Source organism: Schistocerca serialis, chromosome 2 (assembly GCF_023864345.2).
Source record: "Schistocerca serialis cubense isolate TAMUIC-IGC-003099 chromosome 2, iqSchSeri2.2, whole genome shotgun sequence".
Lineage (NCBI taxonomy): Eukaryota > Metazoa > Arthropoda > Insecta > Orthoptera > Acrididae > Schistocerca > Schistocerca serialis.
Genome location: NC_064639.1, coordinates 616,896,098 through 616,909,786, shown reverse-complemented (window position 1 = coordinate 616,909,786; position 13,689 = coordinate 616,896,098). Strand labels below are relative to the sequence as shown.

At 45.4% G+C, this 13,689-nt stretch overlaps 1 protein-coding gene and 1 pseudogene across 1 annotated transcript in view; one reads left to right on the top strand and one right to left on the bottom strand.

Annotated features, from left to right (window-relative positions):
• The window catches only part of LOC126457668 (single Ig IL-1-related receptor-like), a 372,082-nt gene that overhangs the window by 132,743 nt on the left and 225,650 nt on the right, over positions 1 to 13,689 (bottom strand). The gene's annotated exons all lie outside the window — the stretch shown is intronic.
• Positions 12,081 to 12,197, top strand: LOC126458810 (5S ribosomal RNA; annotated as a pseudogene).

Here is a 13,689-nt window from a genome sequence, read left to right as displayed (position 1 = left end):
CTTCACGACCAGAACGAGTGCCAACGACAGAGCATACACGCCCTTGTTTCTCACTGGGGGAACACCATAACGGGGAAAAACTGGGTTTGTAGGTAAAACATAATTCTTTCATATGTGTAATTTTGACTGCGTAGAATAAATAACCGTTGAAGAAAAAATGTGGGGCTTACTTTCTTGACGATCCTCTTAGGCGGTAGGAGAGAAAACTTGGATTTCATGGTCGAGCGGCTGCTCATAAGCCACACACCACGCCGATAAATGCCAAACGACGCCTCTCTTAGTGTAAAGGGCGTAAACATTGGACGATTGAACAGTGGAAAAACGTTGTGTGGAATGACGAATCACAGTACACAATGTGGCGATCCGATGGCAGGGTGTGGGTATGGCGGATGCCCGGTGAACGTCATCTGACAGCGTGTGTAGTGCCAACAGTAAAATTCGGAGGCGGTGGTGTTATGGTGTGGTCGTGTTTTCATAGAGGAAGCTTGCACCCCTTGTTTTTTTTGTGTGGCCCTAACACAGCAGAGGCCTACACTGATGCTTTAAGCACCTTCTTTCTTCGCAGTGTTGAAGAGAAATTCGGGGACGGCGATTGCATCTTTCAACACGATCGAGCACCTGATCATAATGCACGGCCAGTGGCGCAGTGGTTACACGACAATAACATCCCTGTAATGGACTGGCCTGCACAGAGTCCTGACCTGAATCGTATAGAACACCTTTGGGATGTTTTGGAACGCCGACTTCGTGCAAGGCCTGACCAACCGACGTCGATACCTCTCCTCAGTGCAGCACTCCGTGAAGAATGGGCTGCCATTCCCAAGAAACCTTCCAGCACCTGATTGAGCGTAAGCCTGCGAGAATGAAAGCTGTCATCAAGGCTAAGGGTGGGCTAACATCATATCGAATTCCAGCATTACCGATGGAGGGCGCCACGAACTTGTAGGTCATTTTCAGCCAGGTGTCCGGATACTTTTGATGACATAGTGTATGCAGATAGTAGACTCGATGGCAAGAAAATACTTGTTCACAACACTACACCTTCACACAAACGTGCTTTGACAACATGAAATATTGTGGATTTTAAATCTGTAACATTCACTACATTAACCAAATTTGACATCCACTAATTTCCACCAATAGCCAAACACAAGAAATTGTATTGAATGAAACGAACAGGATATCACACCATTAATGGGCACCTTCGCAGACCTTGCAGACATACTCCCTGGAAAAATGCCAGAGAAAGTCCATGTACCCGTAACTGAGCTACGTCAAAAATAAGTAATGTGTTGAGTAGAAATAAGTCTTTCACAGCCACACCGAGAACTTTTCTCCTTGTACTGTACGGTTTATATGTAGGATAGACTTGCAGCACAAATATTTCACTTTTCGACTGAGTGTACGATGCAGCGCTTTCATCAACTGGGCCGTTTGAATCCCTCTGGCCCTGTGCAGAGGGTGACTGAAAGGTGACGGATGGAAATACCAAACGCTTTCATAGCTCAAAACTCAATTTCTGTCAACGTGGTGCAAATTTTCAAACATCGATTGCTTGTTTTCTGAGATAATGACTTGCTGAGCTCTTCTTATTCACTTCGCCATGTGATTCTTCTACTGTTTTAAGATGACTGTACTCATTCATGTTTGACGAAGATCTCCGCGGTAAAATTGGATGACCTGACGGGGACTCGAATCCCGGTCCTCCCAATTGCGAATCGAGGAAGTGAACTACCGTGCCACGTTGTTCCCTTGAGGTAACTGAGGAAATTTACGTAACTGACGAAGGCAAGCAAGTAGAGGCCTAACTTGCTTCGAATACGATCCATTTACTTAGGATTTAAATCTTTCGTCTGTATGGTCGATTGCCAGAGGACACCAGCCGAGTTTAATAATTGGGTGTCCCAGAAAAACACCTGCAGGCTTTAGGGGCAGGTTCCTTACACCATAATAAAAAAAAGTCTAGTGAATATGGGCTCCAAAATGCGTACATTAAGACTTGTTCGTCTTTGAAGACTTGTTCACCTTCGACGCTACGGAATACATCTCTTCTACTTCAGACTCTTTGCTTCCCATATTTTGGGAGGTGGTAGCATGGACCAAAATAAGAAAAAATTGTAGTAAAGTTCCCCTATACGGAGCTTGCCGACGTTTCTTTGGGACACCCTTTAAGTGTCCTCTAAGGTGCCTTTTTTGGCAGCCTATATACAGGGTGTTACAAAAAGGTACGGCCAAACTTTCAGGAAACATTCCTCACACACAAAGAAAGAAAATATGTTATGTGGACATGTGTCCGGAAACGCTTACTTTCCATGTTAGAGCTCATTTTATTACTTCTCTTCAAATCACATTAATCATGGATTGGAAACACACAGCGACAGAACGTACCAGCGTGACTTCAAACACTTTGTTACAGGAAATGTTCAAAATGTCCTCCGTTAGCGAGGATACATGCATCCACCCTCCGTCGCATGGAATCCCTGATGCGCTGATGCAGCCCTGGAGAATGGCGTATTGTATCACAGCCGTCCACAATACCAGCACGAAGAGTCTCTACATTTGGTACCGGGGTTGCGTAGACAAGAGCTTTCAAATGCCCCCATAAATGAAAGTCAAGAGGGTTGAGGTCAGGAGAGCGTGGAGGCCATGGAATTGGTCCGCCTCTACCAATCCACCGGTCACCGAATCTGTTGTTGAAAAGTGTACGAACACTTCGACTGAAATGTTCAAGAGCTCCATCGTGCATGAACCACATGTTGTGTCGTATTTGTAAAGGCACATGTTCTAGCAGCACAGGTAAGAGTATCCCGTAAGAAATCATGATAACGTGCTCCATTGAGCGTAGGTGGAAGAACATGGGGAACAATTAAGACATCACCAACAATGCCTGCTCAAACGTTCACAGAAAATCTGTGTTGATAAAGTGATTGCACAATTGCGTGCGGATTCTCGTCAGCCCACACATGTTGATTGTGAAAATTTACAATTTGATCACGTTGGAATGAAGCCTCATCCGTAAAGAGAACATTTGCACTGAAATGAGGATTGACACATTGTTGGATGAACCATTCGCAGAAATGTACCGTGGAGGCCAATCAGCTGCTGATAGTGCCTGCACACGCTGTACATGGTACGGAAACAACTGGTTCTCCCGTAGCACTCTCCATACAGTGACGTGGTCAACGTTACCTTGTACAGCAGCAACTTCTCTGACGCTGACATTAGGGTTATCGTAAACTGCACGAAGAATTGCCTCGTCCGTTGCAGGTGTCCTCTTCGTTCTAGGTCTTCCCCAGTCGCGAGTCATAGGCTGGAATGTTCCGTGCTCCCTAAGACGCCGGTCAATTGCTTCGAACGTCTTCCTGTCGGGACACCTTCGTTCTGGAAATCTGTCTCGATAAAAACTTACCGCACCACGGCTATTGCCCCGTGCTAATCCATATATCAAATGGGCATCTGCCAACTCCGCATTTGTAAACATTGCACTGACTGCAAAACCACGTTCGTGATGAACATTAACCTGTTGATGCTACGTACTGATGTGCTTGATGCTAGTACTGTAGGGCAATGAGTCGCATGTCAACACAAGCACCGAAGTCAACATTACCTTCCTTCAATTGGGCCAACTGGCGGTGAATCGAGGAAGTACAGTACATACTGACGAAACTAAAATGAGATCTAACATGGAAATTAAGCGTTTCCGGACACATGTCCACATAACATCTTTTCTTTATTTGTATGTGAGGAATGTTTCCTAAAAGTTTGGCCGTACCTTTTTGTAACACCCTGTATACATGAAGTTAAGAAATTGTACTGTGTAGGCTGCCAAAAAATCCGATGGGCGGAGCAAGGAGGACATCAACAGTAGACTAGCGCTTGCGAAATGGCATTCTTGGCCAAGAGAAGTCTACTAGTCACATACATTTGTGGAAGAAATTTCTGAGAATGTAAGTTTGGAACACAGAGTTGTAGTGTACTGAAAATAGACTCTGGGAAAACCGGAACAGAATAGAATCGTAGCATTTGAGATGAGGTGCTACAAAAGAATGTTGAAAATTAGTTGACGGTAAGGAATAAGGAGATTCTCCGAAGAAGCGGTGAAGAAAGGAATATGTGAAACACACTGACAAGAAGAAGATTCAAATGGTTCAAATGGCTCTAGGCACTAGGGGACTTGACATCTGAGGTCATCAGTCCCCTAGACTTAGAACTACTTAAACCTAACTAACCTAAGGACATCGCACACATCCATGCCCGATGCAGGATTCGAACCTGCGACAGTAGCAGCCGCGTGGTTCCGGACTGAAGCGCCTAGAACCGTTTGGCTACCAAGAAGATGAGACAGGATGATAGGACAGCTGTTACGACATCACGGAGTATCTTCCTTGGTACTAGAGGGGGCTGTAGAAGGCAGAAACTGTAGAGGAAGAGAAAGATTGGAATACGTCCAGCAAATAATTGAGGACGTAGGTTGCAAGAGCTACTCTGAGATGAAGAGGTTGGCACAGGAGAGAAGTTCATGGCAGGCCGCATCAAATCAGTCAGAAGACTGATGATACAAAAAAAGAAATCTCTGCGGTTGTACCTTATATCCCCCGGCTGTGGCGGCGCAGGCGGCTACATTCTTTTCTACTCACTAACGAGCTTAGCTTTTGCGACATGTGAATGTACTGGACATTCATCCTCGTGCGGAGACTAGAGGTATCCCGTCGGGGTGTTGACGTTTCGCCAGTACCGAACAGCTGCTGGCGCGGCTTGCAGCAGACGTACTGCGCGTGCCGTGAAAGTAAACAACAGGCCTACGGGCCAGCAGCGATCAGCATGCGTGGCCTCGTCCCACATGTCTGCCTGCGCTGTACTCAAACCGGGATCTCTCAATGGACGACGGGGTCCGCGCTACGCAATACGACTCGCTGGAGTGACTAGGCCTTAAAAACTTGTGTCACCGTGACTCTCAGCAAAGGAACAAACACAGTTATTTACGTCTAGGACGTGCCGGACTGATATTTTATACAGAACCGTTTTGTTCGTGTTAGGTGTTTTGTTGGAGGGCAACCACCACGCGCCACACATCACGCAATGTGCTTCTGTTGTTGCACAGGTCGTTCTCGGACACAATATTTCGTGATTTGCGTTGTAATTTATCCTGGGCGAGATAGTAAAAACATAAGCAGTCAATCTTTTCTCACTTGTCCACAGCGTTTTTCAAATAAGTGCTCCATTATCACACGATATTCGAATCATTTGCAGTTTTCCTGCACCAGTTTATGCTAGCACACCATATTTAGTGTATATTATAGATATTATGAATAAGAGTAATACCGCTACGAACTTACAAAGAAGAAAGACGTTTCGGTAATATAGGCTACTTGTGATGGTTCAAATGGCTCTGAGCACTATGGGACTGAACATCTGAGGTCATCAGTCCCCCAGAACTTAGAACTACTTAAACCTAACTAACCTAAGGACATCATACACAGCCATGCCCGAGGCAGGATTCGAACCTGCGACCGTAGCAGTCGCGCGGTTCCGGACTGAAGCACCTAGAAACGCTCGGCCACCACGGCCGGCCTACTTGTGATAATCAACATTCACAGTACGTCAGTTGTTTGTTCGTTGTTAACGCTTCCGTCGTTGCTAATCTGCAATTCTGGAAGAGATTTCACATCGACTGCAAAGCTGAAATGCAAAGCTTGCTATTGTTGGCGTAGCTGTGGCAAAGTGTAGCCCAAGACTATCATATTGGCAGTGGTTATCACACTGGACTCGCATTCGGGAGGCCGACAGTTCAATCCCGCGTCCGGCCATCCTGATTTAGGTTTTCCGTGATTTCCCTAAGTCGCTCCGGGCAAATGCCGGGATGGTTCCTTTGAAAGGGCACGGCCGACTTCCTTCCCCGTCCTTCCCTAACCCGATGACACCGATGACCTCGCAGATTGGTCTCTTCCCCCAAACAACCCAACCCAACTATCATATTGGGGTTCCGACCTCAGTTCCCGCGCTTGCAGAAAATAATAACGAATTACGGATGGGTTCGCCTTTCTGCAAGTGCACAAATTATTGTTTTGTTTTAACACTCAAACATATTTCACAACAGGTGTGGCATTCTCAGTGTGTTCTTTCTCTTATTTTTTTCTGAAATCCATAATACAGATTATGTTTCGGTTAATAAATACACTGCATCGGATTGTGTTGTTATTTATATTATATATGCATTTCACCTTTCATATCACACTCTGTGTGTGCTGTGGCTGCTAACCCAAATTAGTCACAGGTCTAAATTAGTATACCACATCGTCTGCAAATATGAGGGGTGTTCGGAGATCATGTTTACAAATATAACAACAAAATTCGATGCAAGATATTTCCTAACCTAAACACAATCTTTATGTACGTATCTCAGAAAAATAAAAGAAAAAAACCCACTAGGACGCCACAGTCGTGAAACATGTTTGGGTGTTAAAACAAAATAATAATTTGTGTACTTGCAAAAAGGCGGATCTATCCGTAATTCAGTATTGTAGTACATGAGGATGCTGAATAAATTCTGAAACGCGAAACTTTTGACAGCGTTGACCATTTAACCAACATCATAAAATGTATGACAGGTATTATTTCGTGATTTTCTGTTATTTCCGTACTTCCAACGTAAGACTGGTGAGAATGAAATCTTTATGAGAAAATGGAGGACACTTATGTATTTCTGATATCGGTACATTTCAGCAATCCCTATCTGAAGAGCTCACAACAGTAAAATGGAAGACATTATGCCGCATTGTAGCCAAGCAATCAGCGAAAAACCTGGTTCTCCGAAATGAAGCCATCTAGATGTCATTCTACTACTGTGACGCGTATGAGGTTGGACCACGGCTGTTATCCTTCACATCTTTATAGGATGAAAACTCAACCATCCCCATACTGCGGAGTCCAACCAACTGAGATTGCAGGTCTCAACCAGGTGATACTAGGCCGTTCTCGGTATGACAGACAACGCTATGAGTTACTTAAGACCTTGATCAGAGCAAGGAATTCCCCAACCTACGTCTGTGGCGGACCTGTTTCGACGGCTGTCCAAGACAATGTCAGTATTGCCCGTTTCTGCAAGAAGCGGGTATCCAGTTCGACACAAAGGACCCAGGCTCTGAGCACTATAGGACTCAACTGCTGTGGTCACAAGTCCCCTAGAACTTAGAACTACTTAAACCTAACTAACCTAAGGACAGCACACAACACCCAGCCATCACGAGGCAGAGAAAATCCCTGACCCCGCCGGGAATCGAACCCGGGAATCCGGGCGTGGGAAGCGAGAATGCTACCGCACGACCACGAGATGCGGGCTACAAAGGACCCAGCATAAGTAGTTGTGACATATGAACTGTGTTGAGTGTATGAGTGTACAAAGTGTAGCACGAAGTTTACCTGGAATCAATGTAATTTCTAATGTCTATGCTGCGTATAAGGTATTGTGTACCAAATCCTTGAGTTTAAAACTCGCGACATGCTCGCGGAAGGAAGCAGAGCCTTAAACTTCAGACACGAAAAGATCTCTGGGTTCATAATTAAAAAAAACTTTCTTACTATGCAATTCCCACTGTGGCAAAGCCACGGGCCCCGCCTTGTCGTCCGCCACGGTTCTTCCCGTGAAATGGAGCATACAGTAAACTGAGCAGCGCTGCGCTGGAGGTTGGCAGCCCTGCACCCGTTTCCCGAGGTTTTTCAGGCCGGCGGGAAGCACGGTGCTCTTGTTTTCGGCTCGGCCGGCGCTGTTCTCGTTTTATTGTTATGCTGAGCGGCGCGGGACCACTGCGTCACGGCGAGTTACCGGTAAATACGCCGCAATTGCGCGCCGAAAGCCGGTCGAGACGAATCCAAATTACTCCGACGCCGCCTGCGACGAGACGGCGATTGTGCCGCCCGGCCTGCAGCGGGGCGCCCGATCGGGGCCCACCGCACGCTGGGTACAAGCGCCGTAAATAGTTTTCTGAAGGTCACAACAGAATACTTTCCAACCTAACAGGTTTCATCATTGTTATTGCTATTATTATCTTTTTACGGACGCCACATTCTTCTATGTCTATACAGATTCACTTAATTTGGCTATGATTATAATACTAAAAGAACTTACGACAGTTCTATTTTCCCGTAATGCCTATGTTGTTCATTCTCACGTCGGCTTGGCATCTAATCGCGTTTGCGCTGAATTCTCGTTTTGAATTTGTTGGTCGTAACTTTTCTATTGATTTTCGGTCAAGATCATGAGACTACTTTCGAAGTTAAATGTACCACTTTGACTGCAAGATTACGACATCCAGTAGGGGGCCAAGTTATTTTGGAGATGGACATGCGTTGGGCGTTGTATACAAATAAATCTATATTCCGCAAGCCACCTTACTGTTTACAGCGGAGGTTACTTTTCCCTAAATGTGTCGCTTCTCCCTTTTCCAGTCGCGAATGGTTGCTGTGTGGCCCCAAATCTCTGTAATTTTATCTTCATGGTTTTTTCGCGAGACATGTGTAGTATGAAGCAATATATTGGTTGAATCTTCTAGGAACGTACGCTTTCGGAACTTTAACAGTAGGCCACACTGTGTTACAAAACGGGTTCATCTCCGTGACGCTCTCGTGCTCACTAAATGAAAATGTAACCCGAAATGTGCTACTCTCCTTTGTATCTTCTCTATTTCCTCCATCAGTCCTGTCTGGTATGGATCTCAGACTTACTACCAATATTCAAGTATTGGTCGAAAGAGTGTTTTGTAAGCTGCTTTCTTTGTTGATAGACTACATTTCCGGAGGATTCTGTCAATGAATTTCAGTGTGGCATATGCCTTCCACGGGATTAATTTTATGTGATCGTTCCACTTCAAATCGCTCCGTGTCAACAACGCGAGATTTTTCGAGCTGAACGCGAGTAGAATACAGGAGGGTGACACGAGGGGAGGTAGAGAGAATCTTAACTCAGGAGGTATGGTCTCTGAGAACTTGCAAATGTGTACGTGTGACGCGTCAAGGTGTTGTAGCTGAGGGCTGTCGTATACTTGAGTATTAAATGAAGGGTAGCTACATTGGTCTCAACAGAATGACGCCAAAGAGGTAACAAGATGAAGTGATGGAATAATACTGATGGTGATCAACAGACCTGCTGCCCTAACTGTAACTTCTCCGCAATCCTTCCAGATAAATAATAGTTTACGTGAAATGTCTTCCTGTCTCCACTGTTCTTTCTTTGTGTGGGCTGTATGAAACGGTCCCTATGGCCTCACCACTTATCTAGGAAAGATCTAAGAAGTGTCTTAGGTTTACAGCACTGTTCACTATGCTTCTACACTTCACATTACCTTAGCACAAATAATTCGATGTTGCAACTATTGAAGAAGCGTGAGCAAAAACAGCACTATAGGACTTAACATCTGAGCGGTCTCGCGGTTCCGAACTGAAGCGTCTAGAACCGCTCGGCCACAACGGCCGGCCAAACGGAAACAGTAAATCGACGCTAGTAAACTGACGAACAGCCAAACCTAGTGACTCGTTTTGGGCACCGGTCAGACCAAGCAGGTGATTTGCTAAAAGCAACAACGAACTATCGGTGGAAACCTGCCATCAGCGCCCGCGACTCAAGAGGACGGCTGCGTAGACCACAAGGCAACAGCCGACGAAGAAAACGTATTTGGCGCACTTACTCCACTACGTGGAATCCACCGTGTAGTTTGAAGGCTAATATTTAACCACCGCTCATGTTTGAGAAAACGCACAAAGCGTAAAGCGTAGCGGCTGCGGGAACCTTTTCGTGGAACTGTCTCTTTCTCTTTTTCTCTCCCCGCCTCCTCCCCCCCCCCCCCCCTCCCAACAAGTTCAACGTAACAACGTTCTTGTGAAAATGGAGTAGCGGATGAGTTGCCTTATCCACGCCAGACGAGAGCCTGTTTCCACACATCTGCTATTTTGCTTCCGATAAACACACACACACACACACACACACACACACACACACACACACACACACACACACACGCACTCCGAATTTTTATGTGAAAACTCTTAAAGCTTTTTAAATAAAACAAAATCTATTAGCATTTTACATCTTTACTCCTCACATCTACATTTTTGCAGCACTCTGTCGCTAGGTGGCTCCGATTTGTAGCGAGTAACACGGCACTGAGTAGCGGAAACAGTGTCGGTGCATGAGAAACATTGCTGTAATCGGGTTTCCAATTCGCTGAGTTCGTCCACGCAAGGAGCATCCTGTTCTTCAGCATGACAATGCCAGATCACACACGAGAGCTGCGGCATCTGTTGCAACCCAACCCCTTGGGATCACTTATCATCGATCATCTGCCACGTAGTCCCGAATTTGGCCCCATTCGGTTTTCATTTGTTTCCAGAACTTAAAGAACACGTTCGAGGACTTCGATAGTGATGAAGTGGTGCAAACGGAGGCGAAGTTTGTGGATCCATCAACAAGGTAAAAAATTCTACAGTGATGGCATCAACAAACTGGTCTCTCGTGGGGAAAAATGCAGTAACAGAGAAAATGGCGTGTTGGTCGCGATGTTTATTCCTTGGCGCATAAGGGGCGGTTTGGCCACTGGATCTACTGTGCCGTGACCGGTATCTGCAGTGAAAACAGGGATCCTGACTTGCAACGAGACGTCCCCAGGCGTGGAATTAATTTTTTGAAACCATATGTTCAGTGATGTGGGCTAGGGCTCCGGGTATAACACCCTGGAGGCAGTCGTGAAAATAGGCCTTTGTTTACGAGAAATAGACGCAAAAACATTTCGGGATTTCACATGATGCTGTAGAGCAGTGGTCGTAAAACTTCTTTACCCAAAAGCCAATGCTGACGTTGTTGGGCGGCACCTGACCGCATAAGTACCGATGCCATTATTAATTTGTAATACATTATGTCCCTAAGGGCGCGAGAAGTTGACTGTCGCTTCCCACCTTATTCTCCTACTTCTCCTTACTTTCCTCTTTGTTCGACTTACTCTCAGTCCATATTCTGTTCTCATTAGGCTGTTCATTCCATTCAACACATCCTGCAATTCTTCTTCACTTTCACTGAGGACAGCGATGTCATCAGCGAATCTCATCACTGGTATCCGTTCACGCAGAATTTTAATCCCACCCTTGAACCTTTGTTTCATTTCCCTCATTGCTTCTTCGATGTATAGATTGAATAGTAAGGGGCGAAAGACTACATCCCTGTCTTACACCCTTTTTAACTCGAGCACTTCGTTATCGGTATTCCCTTCTTATTTACCCCTCTTGCTTCTTGTACATTTGTATATTACTTCTTTCCCTACAGCTTATCCCTATTCTTGTCAGGACTTCGAACATTTTGCACCATTTGATGTTGTCGAACTCTTTTTTCCACTTCGACAAATCCAATGAACGTACAATAATATTATCTTGGAACTCTTCCATTAGGTCTGTGTTTGCATAGAAAAAGAGTAATATCAGAAACTGAGTCCGCCTTGATGCAAAACACCTTGTTACTCGTTTATTTCTTTATTATCCCAAACTAGTTTCGGCGACAAATGTCACCATCATCAGTGGGGTTTTTTACTCTAAAACATGCAGTAAACAAATACTAAAGGCCGCTCACATGCTTGCAGATGACACGATGTTCGCTAAGTAAAAAGATGGCAACAGGAAAAAAAGAGCACAGAAAATATGTCGCAAACAGCGCCAATAATTGCCTAAAACATGCTGTAACATACAATAAATAAGGTAGTATGAAAGTATCAATAGAAGACTGTATTTCAAAAGACGAACTGTAAAAATGTAATAATGTTTTACTGTCTTTGTACAACCATGCCATTTTCTGCATATTTTAGAGTAAAAAACCCCACTGATGATGGTGATACTTGTCGCCGAAACTAGTTTGGGATTATAAAGAAATAAACGAATAACAAGGTGTTTTGCAGCAAGGCGGACTCAATTTCTGATATTGCCCAATGAACGTATCTTGATTTCTCTTCAGTCTTGCTTCCAGTATCAACGCACAATATTATTGATAGTCTAGGGACCACTTTATGAAGCGTTCCAGTAATTTGTGATGGCCCTGTACACTTTTTGGCAACGGCCTTGCCGCAGTGGATACACCGGTTCCCGTGAGATCACCGAAGTTAAGCACTGTCGGGCGTGGCCGGCACTTGGATGGGTGACCATACAGCCACCATGCGCTGTTGCCATTTTTCGGGGTGCACTCAGCCTCGTGATGCCAATTGAGGAGCTACTCGACCGAACTGTAGCGGCTCCGGTCAAAGAAAACCATCATACCGACCGGGAGAGCAGTGTGCTGACCACACGCATCCTCAACCTAGGATGACACGGCGGTCGGATGATCCCGATGGGCCACTTGTGGCCTGAAGACGGAGTGCTGTATACTTTTTAGAGTCGTATGAAAGCAGTGTGCTTGCACCTGAAGACGCAGCCACGGGGCGGGTTTCCTGGAACCCGCCGGCGGCGCCTCTGTGCCCAGAGGTGCGGCCTTTCCTGCTGCGCTGCGCGCCGATCCGTATCGGTGCGAGTGGAGGCGCCGAGGGCCCATTAACGTATCCAACGGCCATCTGTAGCGCTCCCGAACTGCCGACAGCGTCGGGAACAGGTGTCGGCTGAAATATTGGACCGGTGCGCAACATCCGCTTCGTAACGACGCCTTAATAGCGGCAAAACCACTGCCCCGAACGTGTTCTACCCAAACCCACTCGGCGTTAGCGAGATTTTATCGATACCCACCGGCCTCACGGGAATACGCGACAAAAGCCGTGTAAGCGAGCGCGCTTTCCTGTTGGATACAACACGTGCCCAAAGGCTTTAAAAGCTGGACGTGAAGGGCGGAACAATCACAAATTTAGATTAATAGAAAGTTGATGGCTGCTTCTCAAATGTGTATATATCGTACACACTGAGGCGGGTGTTTCTTTGAAGACATACTGTGTTCTTTGAAGATATACTGTGCAAGGTTTTCGTATGTTTTCTGTCATTGTAAACAATTTACCTTCCCCGTACTGGGACAAAGATGATGGGCGCACTGCACGAGTAGTTAGTAAGATCCTTGACATAGTGTTTAGTTTTATCTGTGGTTCACTTGCTAGTCAGCCAGTTGAGGCATAGTACCGAGCAGTTGAGGTTTTCAGATATGAGATCTGTTATTTTTGAATTTGGGAAAAACTGTCTGGAATACTTTATTATGGTTCAAATGACTCTGAGCACTATGGGACTTAACATCTGAGGTCATCAGTACCCATAGACTTAGAACTACTTAAACCTAACTAACCTAAGGACATCACACACATCCACGCCCGAGGCAGGATTCGAACCTGCGACCGTAGCATCCGCGAGGTTCCGGACTGAGCGCCTAGAACCGCACGGCCACCGCAGCCGGCCTTTATTATGGAGGTGAAAACTAGTTTATAAAGCTATTTCGTTCTTTGTATCAATCTAGAACATTTTTGGAGGAACTTTTAAAGGTAACCCATGCATGCACAAGAATCAGATGTTTGTTTATCAGAACTACTAATTGAAGGAAATCTTTGTCACTCAGATAACTAATAATATTTAGAATCACTGTTAAGTTGATTTCTTTGTTTTCATGGTGACAAATTGCGCAAATGGTTGTGATGCGCATCATTTCCGTAATGAGACCATTTTGTAATTGTCAGAGTCCTCTCATGCTGTACA